We start from the raw sequence: 11088 nt of genomic DNA, 5'->3' as shown, positions 1-11088 counted from the left end.
ATGTCAAACCTCCCACTACCAAACACTTCACCATCACTTTAATGAATCCTCAGTTGCCAAGCATTGCTGATGTTTTACTGTACAACATTCCTGACAAATTATGTTAGTCTCACTTTATTAAGCTTTTTACTTCCCTTGCCAATATGCAGGAGCTACCTCAAAAGGTTCTTTTTTTGTTGTTTTTGTTTCAATACATTTGCAAGGTAGTTTCTGTTCTCTGAATATTGTGGATTTTTTGTTACATGGTGATGGATAGGCCTTTAAATATTTTAGCAGAAATTGTTTCAATAAACTCCTTTCCCTAACATATGGTATCTGAACTATGATCATAGGCAAAAGAGCTGATAAAACACCTGGGTTTGAACTTTTTCTATTTTTGTAACATAGCCGTCAGCTGTCAGTGTTTTCTTTTCTGCATCTTGCCTTAAGAAAAAGCCTTTATTTCATCATTGGAACTGTTTTATCCTTAGAAAACAGAGCTTTGCCTATTGTGTTGAAGGGAGAACCTGGAGGACAAATGATTCTGCTTGGTTTAATATACAGCGGTCAATACCACCAGTCGTTACCAGCAGATTTGCTTCACCCATGGAAACCCAAAGTGTGATTAGGTCCTTGTCATTTTTGAGTAATGTAGTAGGAGAGTAGTAATGAAGATAAGCACCTGTTGAATTAGTTGCGGAGGGGTACAACTGAAACCATACAGCTCTTTTCCAGACTTCAGATGATGAGGTTATTTGCAGGCTAATTAGCCTTGTGGGGACTTCAGGCTGAATGGGGGACACAAACAAGGCCTGTTTGAGGCCTGCCTGTGGCATGCTGATTGCAGACAAGTGTGTGCAGCTGCAGGACACAGCTCTGCTGGGGCAGGAAGAGAGGTTGCTTCCAGGTGGTGCTGGGGTTCAGTTCCCAGCTACAGGTAGGAGTGCTTGTGTTCAACTTCCTAGCAGTCCTGCCAGGTCTAGAATAATGTTATAATTTTCTTTATGTTATTCGGTCCCTTACCTTCTCTGTTGTCAAGGTTTGGGCTTAAAAGGAGGATAAGAGACATGAAAGTGAGCTCTTACAAGTGAGGAGGTGATAACGCCCAGTAAGTACCCCATTGGATTGTTCTGTATGATGCAGTTGGTTTTCCAGTTTTATATCTCTTCATTGTGTTAAGAGTCTCTGAGGCACAAGAAAAGTTGATGTATTTGCTGCAGTATAAAGGCAGTCTATGCTGTCTTGGATAAAGGAGCAACTGGAGGGTGAGTAGATGTATTACAACTTGCCCTCCTTTAGCTGATAAAGATTAAAAAGCAGGGAAAACCCAACAGCATGATCATCAGCTGCCTAAATTCTTACGGCTTGCAATCAGCTTGGGGAATCTGTTAAAGCCTTTGTTGTATAAGTTAAACATTGCTCAGATGTATCTGACGATTTCACCATTGCGTTCCTGAAACTGCTATCTGAACTCAGTCATAGACAATAGACAACATGCACATCTGCGTGCAGAGTCAAGGAGTGATCGTGACTTCTCAGACCAGATCCTGTAAGTAGATATGTGTTGTCCCCTTGGAAGCATGCCTCAGCAGTTCTTCTTGTGAAGTCAAGACCAGAAAGCAGAGCTGGCTTTAGCGGGAAGGTTCTGTTCGGGGTTCATCTAGATAAGGGGCTCTGACTGATGCTCTCAACTCATAGCGTTTTAAAGAAGTGTCAAGTGTGGACGTGTTTGCAACTGGTGTGATGAGGGTGCTGCTGGCTAGCAAACTGTCCCATCTACGTAACATTCATCTGTAGACAGACATATTTCAAGGTGTAGACAGGGTAGAGGTAGCACTTGCACATCTTAAAACTTTGTGCTGTTTCTCCTGGGCTGAATGTACTTTCTTCTCTCCATCTCTTCTTACACGCTAACGCTTTTAGAATACGCTATATTATCAGGTACTACAGAAACTGGAAAATTTAGGAAATGTTTTCTTTTAGCAGTTGACTGCTGTAAGTTGTGGAGGGCCAAAAAAAAACTAACATGCATCTGCAGGTAGTGTACATTTTAGGGATTTTTTCCAAAAGTGACATCAGTGACTGCTTTCTTCAAGGATGCCTGCCCAGTGTGACTCCAGTACAGTCTGGACTTATTTTCTTTATTACAATGAAGGGTTTAAGACACTTTATTGTCTCATTCACCTGTGCTTGAGATAATTGGACTCTCTGTGCACTATACAAACAGAAGAAAATGGGACCTATTTCACTTAGAGATAACATTTGTCTTAATATTGAGTGCTGTAACAGGTTCCCATGCCTTTCAGTCATTTTAAATTCATACAAAAACAAGTTTCTCATATCTTCACAGGTACTGCAGTTTTTGATTCACTGTGAAATGCTGCAAACTTTTTGTTTTTCAGTTTTCCTTCTAATACTTAGACAAAACTCAAGTAAAACTCATACCAATTAGTTGTGAATGACTTTTGAGAAATATGTTAAAAAAAAATACAAACAGGCTACAACTACTTAAAATATGAGACTATGCCAGTTTTAATATCTGTTACATTGCCATATTTCCAAGCCATAAATGTGACAAGAATGGCATGCACCATGTAAAATAAATTTATGGCCACTTAAAAAATTGTTTTTCATTATTATTAACTACTGGAAAGTCAGATGTGAATAGTAAATATTCTTTGATATATGGTATGGATTTTCCTGAACTGACATTTCGTACCACAGAACTTAAAATACTTGTTCCTGTTAACAAGTGTTTTGTTTCTACTTATGAAGTGCTTGAGGTATTTTTAATTGCTGCATAGGTTTGTGAGATGTATGTAGCTATATCTACCTTACGTTTACTCTGTGGAAAGATACTAATCATGCAAATAGTCCTCTGCTGTGTTGAGAACATTAACCAATGAGTCAGGGGTGGTGGGATGCCTGAGCAATAACACTGGGCCAGATCAGAGGTTCAGCATATTAGTAGTAGTCAATAAAAGGTGCTCATGGCAGAGAAGAAGAAAAAGACAGACAAAAACCAAAACTCTCAGGATACTTCCTCAGTGATCTGTAACTTAGTAATTGTGGATTCTTGGAGTAACTCTGAATGAGATTGAGATTTTTAATTTTTTCCTCTGAATCATAGAATATCCTGGGTTGGAAGGAACCTTTACAGATGAGCTACTTCTAACCCCTCTCAATAACATATGAATATACTTGTCTTGTATCATGTAAAACTTCAACACCAACAACGGAATCTCACAGGAATAAACCATAAATACTTCTTTATAATGAAATATCCCATGATCAGACCATGTTAATAATACACAAATAGCCTTGCCATGATCAGACCATGTTAATAATATACAAATAGCCTTGCTTTTCTGAATTTCAAATTTGCATCTGACCTTGGTTTCTTATTAACCAATTCTAGTTGCTTGGGTCTTATTATAGAAAATGTCTGAAGGATGGTCTTGTTTTTTAAATGCAAGCTTTTATGCCTACTGGGGGAGGAGTGTGTTTTTTTTTGTTGTTGTTGTTTTGTTTGTTTTCCTTTGTTTTTGTTAATCAGTAGTCAGCTTAAAAGTGAGGACACCTTAATTACAGTTTCTGGACTTGCTTAGTAGAAACTAGAAGGGTTTAGAAGCACTTTTGGAGCAGATTGCACCCTACAACAGCCAGTACAGTAATACATTAAAAAAAAAAAAAAAAAAAAAAAAAAAGAACTGCAGAGCAAACTAAATTAGATACATTTACAGCAGTATAATGAACTAGTGCCTTTAGTAATTAGCCAGGGCTGAAGTGATCTACTGTGGATTATATTCTTTGAGTATCTCTAATAATCTAAGTCATATTTCCCCTGGTTGACATTTACCAAAGGCCTCAAGTTAAATGTATTTTTCTGATGTTTCATAGCTCACTTTTGAATGCTCAAAACCTGGATGTTAATGTTGAGAGCTTCTCTTTAAATTGTCCTTCCTGCAATTTTGTACGCTTCTAACTTTATTACAATTCTGTCCTTTAAGTCAGATATATCAGACATTACAGCAGTTAAATTACAATATAAAACTTGTCTGCACTCAAAATTGGTAATAAAATTTAGGTCCTTTTCCCTGGAACTGGCTCTTTGTAGAGCTATCATCCCAAGGGAGGATCCACTAAATTCCTCAGGGTTTCACCAGTGTCCAGGTCCATATGAGGACGTGCTGGTTCTGGGCCCAGTCTGCACATGTATAGCACTGGTGTACCCAAAGGTGTGATTTTCAGCACTGCTGTGACACCTTGCTTGACCTTTCCAAAATTGCTGCATCTTCCATGTTGTCTCCTTCTCTGGTCTTGCCTTATTTCTCTAGAATTTATTTTTCAAGTCAAAAAATATTGTTCACTCTGCATTTTTATGATATTTACTACACACTTCAAAAGTTCAAAATAATGAAGTTTTATGTTGTAACATAAAAATGGCATTTTGAATATTTGTTGCTAACTTGTGAAGATTTGATGGTCCTTGAACTAGTAAGACTTTTCTCACAAATGCTTTCCATTTTTATTTAATAACTTTGACACCCACAGTCTATCCACAGCATAGGAGCTGATATTTTCATGAATCTGTTGCCTTTGAGAATGGGAGCTTTAGGTGAAAAAGTATCTGGTATCTCAACACTTGTGTTAATCTGTTCATGTTTTGTGTTAAGGGATCTGGACTGCTGAGAAATCCAAGTGATACAATAGTAAAAATAATAGGCTTAGTTAAATACATATACTTAGTTAAATATATTTACTGTCTTCTATTTCTCTCTTTTAAGACAACCTTGTAATTATCATCTCATATGTAAACCTCAGGCTGATGCATGTCAGGTGTTGGCATAAGGATTTTGAAGTTGAAAAACAGACTTGAGCAGTCAGCAAATTTTGTATTTTCATCTTGCTGAAAACATGTATGTGTTGATACTATTTACCAGCACCTATTTGCATAGGGAAAAGGCTTTAAATGCTGCTGCTTATCTGGTCTTTAGCCCCGTAGCATTTATAGCAAAGATGCTGTTAGCCAAGTTGTGTTATTTAATCTGGTGTTCAAAAGAAAATGTCAACCAGACCAGCTATGAAAATTAAACTATTCCAATGCCTTTAGGACTTCTTACTTCTATTGGCTTCAGACTAAAATAAACAGATTTTTTTTTTCTATTCTTTACTGAAATCCTTCTTCTGTCCTTGTTTCTCTTTTTGTGTGACTGAACTTCTGCATCTGCTTTTCCTTGCTTCTTTCCTGCATCTTTCATTGTTCTGGCTTTGTGTTCCATTTTATGTCTTGCTCTCTTTTTGTACTTAAATCCTTCTAACCACCTGCATTTTTAATGATCTAGTTTTCAAAATCAAATACCTAACGCTGTTGGGATTTCCTGTCACTCTGCCTGCAAGCATCACTCTTCTTGGCTCTAGTTCAGAGACTTGTACTGTGCCCACAGTACTGTTTGCTGGAAACAAAGGTTGTGTAGCCTTCCTGCAGTCTGGTTAGTCTTTGGCATCTTGGAAGGTTTCACAGTCAGCAGTTAAGCTCAAAAATACCCCTTTCTGAATGCATATTCTTGTAAAATTTGACTTCTGGAATGCCAACCAGAGGATTGCTTTACATTTCAATTTACCAGCTATTAGAAATGCAAAAAAACGCTAGAGCTGAACTGTTTTTTTTTTTTCTATTGTTTGCTTGGTGGTTTGACTGCTTTGTATTGAGGTTCCCTACAAATCAAGCTGAGACAACTCTCAGTTGTGTTAGCCAAAGGTATGGACGTCTATATAGAAAGCAAACAGCGCTGTTAATCCAAATAGCACCTATCAGTGCTATTGTTAAAGAGCATGCCATGAGAGGGGGATCAAGCAGAGAAAGGCATGTGCCAGAACTGACTGCAGATCACGCAGAACCCCCAGCTTAAGGTGTCCAAAGCTGAAACACACCCAAGGCAGCACAGAACTGTGAGGTTATACTGCTTTCTGTGTCTGGGCTGCCTTGCTGTTATCTTTGCACCTACATCAGTGCTGCCTGGGTGAGCCAAAACTCCTGAGGATGCCTGAGCTGGGACAGGTCGGTTTTGGCTGCAGAGGTGATGGCTGGAGAAAGCAGGCCAGGGCTGTCCAAAATGAGAGAACTAATGGTTGGGTGGAGTGGACTATTGCAGGCTAGTGCTCAAATGCATTCCCAGGCCACTTTATGCTGTGGCATAACCTGAGGCAAAGGGAAGCAAACTCTCACCATAATTGAGTAGGATCCCGCCTATAGTGATTTTGCACAACATAACTGCGCACTGTGGAGGCAGATGTAGAACTAACTGTTGGCTAACGGGCAGGGCCCAAAGGGTTATGGTAAATGGGGCTGTGTCAGGCTGGCGGGCGGTCACCAGTGGGGTCCCTCAAGGCTCCATTTTAGGGCCGGTACTTTTCAATATTTTTATAAACGATCTGGATGTAGGAATAGAGGGTATTTTGAGCAAGTTTGCTGATGACACCAAACTTGGAGGAGTTGTGGACTCAAATGAGGGCGTAAAGGCCTTACAGAGGGATCTGGATAGGTTGGAGAGCTGGGCGATCACCAACCGCATGAAGTTCAATAAGAGCAAGTGCCGGGTCCTGCACCTGGGACGGGGAAACCCTGGCTGCACGTACAGACTGGGCGATGAGACGCTGGAGAGCAGCCTAGAAGAGAGGGATCTGGGGGTCGTGGTAGACAGCAAGTTGAATATGAGCCAGCAGTGTGCCCTGGCAGCCAGGAGGGCCAACCATGTTCTGGGGTGCATCAAGCACGGCATCGCTAGTAGGTCAAGGGAGGTGATTGTCCCGCTCTACTCTGCGCTGGTGCGGCCTCACCTCGAGTACTGTGTGCAGTTCTGGGCACCACAGTATAAATAGGACATGAAACTGTTGGAGAGTGTCCAGGGGAGGGCTACGAAGATGGTGAAAGGCCTGGAGGGGAAGACGTACGAAGAACGGCTGAGGTCACTGGGCCTGTTCAGCCTGGAGAAGAGGAGGCTGAGGGGAGACCTCATCACAGTCTACAACTTCCTCGTAAGGGGGTGTCGAGAGGCAGGAGACCTTTTCTCCATTAACACCAGTGACAGGACCCGCGGGAACGGGGTTAAGCTGAGGCAGGGGAAATTTAGGCTGGACGTCAGGAGGGGGTTCTTCACAGAGAGGGTGGTTGCACACTGGAACAGGCTCCCCAGGGAAGTGGTCACTGCACCGAGCCTGTCTGAATTTAAGAAGAGATTGGACTGTGCACTTAGTCACATGGTCTGAACTTTTCGGTAGACCTGTGCGGTGTCAAGAGTTGGACTTGATGATCCTTAAGGGTCCCTTCCAACTCAGGATATTCTATGATTCTATGAACTGACTTGCTCAGAAATTTCTTGCCAGAGCTTTCTCACTCTTCGCTCCCTCCTGTAATTTTTGGACTGTGAATAAGGTACATAACACAAATTTGCTGATTTTTAGTATCAAAGCCCTGTAGTACAGGACTTCAAACTTTGCCTGAGTTGCTACTTCCTGCAAAAGATGTAGTGGAACATATACCTGGCTCACTTCAATTTCTTCAATAGGAAGTTATTAAGAGGCATTTTTAATCTAAGTCGCTGCCATAGCAGAGTATTTTCTTCCATTCCTATTAAAAGTGCTTGACCAAGTATCCTGGGGAGACAGGTCTCTTCTCCTTTTGAGCACTATTGTAGAGGTATGTAAATGAAGAGTAGGGATTTTACTAGCTTCTTGCACAGTGGTAGATAACTTAAAAGATGGAAACATAACCATTCTAATATTTTGTAAAAAGAGAACCTGAATGGTGTACAAGAATGAACTGAACTTTTATTAAGCATGAATTAACATTAACAATGCCTGAATGCTCCTAGAAGCCCGGTCTCTTCTGCTGTTCAGCTGTTGTAAATGTAAGTAATCATAATGCAGGCTTCTCTTTTTGTGAAATGGGAAATGCCTTCTAACCTAAACAGCAACCCAGATCTCATGTAAAGCCATTTTTAGGGAATAAGGAGGGTATTTAATAGTAAAGCAAGCTAATGTTTTTCTTCACATTCAAAGAATGCTTGATATTGGGGTGATCTGTTGTGATCGTGACAGACTGCTATACTTGCCAGCTTGCTGCTGACTCACACGACATTGCCTTGCAGTCACACACAGATTAGAAATGGGGAGTAGCCATGTCATCTACACAACATTAACAAGAAGTGCCACATGAAGGAAAATTTCTGGGTTAGAACACAAGTGATTGAGATGCTGTATTTCTTATAAAAGCATGGTTTAAATATGTTTTTTATTGTTTACAGTATTTTTGCATTATGGTATGTAAAGCCAAATTTAAGGTGAAAAACTTTCCATTTGATGTGACAGTACTCCCATCTCTTAATGTAGCTAATACTTAAAGTTGTTTTTAAGAGCTAAAATAAGCCGGAAGCAACAAAACCAAGCCATTCATTAACAAAGATTTTGAAAAGGAGTAAGATAATAAATGTCTTATTTTAAAGACCAAATTGACTATGTTGGTAATATGTTGCCTTTGTCTTATAATGCAAAAATAACAGCACTTTGCATATACCTCTGCTTTATTTAAACATAGGTCCTGCACATCAATATAGCTTCTACTTTTACTTGGAAAAATCAGAACTTTGGTTACCCATATCTTGTTGTAAGAATTGTTGGAATAAGGCAAAAGTTAAGATGGTCATTCATCCAGAACTTCAGCCAAGCTCTAAATGAGCCATTCTTTATCTCTGTGTAAGTTCAGATCACTTTCCTCAGTTACTTCTTGTTTAGCTTTGTGCGCTTTCATGTGAGACTAAAATAACAAGACCTAAATTCTGAAAAGATACGCTGTAGCTCCTTTTCAGAGACTCCATAGACCTGGGGTAGTTGGGAGTACATTTTAGGCCTTTTACCTAAGCCTGAACAGATTTCTGCATAATCTGAGGAGCAAGAACTGCTGTTACACAAACTGCTTTCAGAATTGAAAATAAAACTGTCAGCAATTGTGGTAGGCAGAGAAAAACAATTCTGCCTTTCCCAGCTGAATAACAAATAAGTAGATTAAGCTTCTAGTCTTTTTCCTTTCCACTTCACCTATAAAAGCAGTATTTTCAAGGCAGAATGTATTTAACTCAGCTTGAAAAAAAAAATAGTTTTTAAAATACTAGATCACCCTAGACAATCCACAGAACAGTGGGGCCAAGAATGGAGCTTAATTTGTTGTTTAAAGCAATTCATATAGTGATTAACCTGAATCAGTTTTAGTCTGTAAACTCGGTTTGTATGTTGTATGCAAGAGCAACCTGATGTCTTGCTTTTCCCTGAGCCTGTGTATGCTAAGTATTCATGTACACTTGGAGTGAATTAATGTTTTGTGTGTGTGCATGTTTTCCATTACTCATTTTAAATCCTCTGTTCTCATTAATACTCCAGTTTAAATGCATTGGTATGAACGTGGTCAAAGTTGTTTCAAGTATTTAAATCCAAGTTTATAGAAAATACTGGCAGTTCTTCCCACTTCTCCCCTTACACAGTTGATGGATATCTTAAATTCACCTAGTATACCCAGGGAGCATTTCTTCATCCTGGTAGAAAGACCCTGGCTTCTGCTTCGCTCAAACAGACAGTTTTGAAGTGTGTGTCTAGCAAATCACATACTTGGTATGTGTGTGAAACACCAAACTATATACATAAAAACCTAGGAGAGTTTTGGATTTAAAAAGTGTTTGCTGACATTACAGAGAGACATGCATCTGCATGTATGGAATTGATGTGTTTGCTCCTCAGTATTTGTCTGTTCTTTGCTTGGAATTGAATCCTTCTCCCATTTTTAGAAGAAGCTTATAGGTTAGTACCTGAGCAGAGAGCGGGGAAAAAAAGCATCCCTTTTTCTTCGTCCTCCCTTTTGCACTCTTTTGCATAAGAGTAATGTACTGCACCTTTAGTCTGTAGCTTTAAATGTGTGCTGTTAATTCTCAATACATAATTATGATGTTTTTACTGTGTAAGAGGGGAGAATTTGTTTCAGATTTATCTTTCTCCTTAAAGTGGCGATTGTATGTAGACACTTGGAACATGCAAGAAGAAAATCTCATGCTCGTCAGTCTGCTGCTGATGGTTGAAAAAGGCTTAGAAACAACATAAAGGTCAAAAATATTGTAGCTGTAAATGAAAGTGTTTAAAGTTGGAGAGAGATTTATGGATGAGGACAGCACGAATTGGCACTGGGACCATTCTTCCCCATTATTTCTCTAAATGACTCTTTTAGTAATGTTGAAATCAAGATACTCAAGTTTGAAAATTAATGAGAAGGAACAGCAAATAATTAGGAATGATGCCATGAAGTAGGTAAGTACTTTGCTTTGACTACTGGAATACCCAATTCCATAACTGCAGTGAATATGAGTGTAGAATGAAAATAAGAGTAGATTACATTTACTTCCCCCAACTCCAAAATAAATAAAAATGGAGGGGGAGGGGGAGGGACATGACACCCTCTCCCCTGCAGAAACTAAAGCATAGGTCAGGTGGTATGTAGTCCTCCCAAAGCTATTTGAGTGGCATGGTGATATTTTCTTAGGAGTAGGATAGACAATAATTTATTTTAGTGCAGTTGAGAAATAAAATTTGTGTCATTACTATTGCTAAAAGTGAAGCTCAAAGTACAAATTGCCTGTAGAGAGAAGCTGTAGAATCAAGCAGCCAGATCCATGGCTGGTTTATGCTGTTGCAGTTCCAGTGATTCCTGTACTTTGCCACTAGCATGAAGTTACAGCGGCTGAAAATCAGATCACTTAGCTCTCTGCCTTTGGGTTTGAGCCTCTTCCTGAATTTTGCCCTCTCGAAAAGGGCAATTCTCAGTTACTCACCTGCTAGACCTCCAGATGATCTTTACCCAGCTATTGCTGTTGTCATTTCATGATGAACGCATGACACTACCTTAGCGTAGTAATGTTTATCTAATATCTTTTATCCCTTATTTTAATTGCTTAAAGTGAGGTCTTGGATGTAACTATCTAACCCCCCTAGACATTATTCCTCTGCAAACCAATAAAAATATTATGAATGGCTGAAATCCTTCTGCAAATCACTGAACAACTTAGTCTT

At 39.5% G+C, this 11088-nt stretch overlaps 1 long non-coding RNA gene across 1 annotated transcript in view; it reads left to right on the top strand.

Moving 5' to 3' along the window:
* Window positions 1-779: 779 nt before the first annotated feature.
* Window positions 780-11088, top strand: part of LOC311445120 — a 35590-nt gene continuing 25281 nt past the window's right edge. Inside the window, exon 1 of the long non-coding RNA XR_014698215.1 lies at window positions 780-916. This is a non-coding gene — a long non-coding RNA (uncharacterized lncRNA). The remainder of the gene's footprint in view (window positions 917-11088) is intronic.

The sequence above is a fragment of the Aythya ferina genome (genome assembly GCF_964211825.1).
Source record: "Aythya ferina genome assembly, chromosome: 15".
NCBI lineage: Eukaryota > Metazoa > Chordata > Aves > Anseriformes > Anatidae > Aythya > Aythya ferina.
Note: the sequence above shows the minus strand (reverse complement) of the source record. Positions and strands in the feature narration are given on the sequence as shown.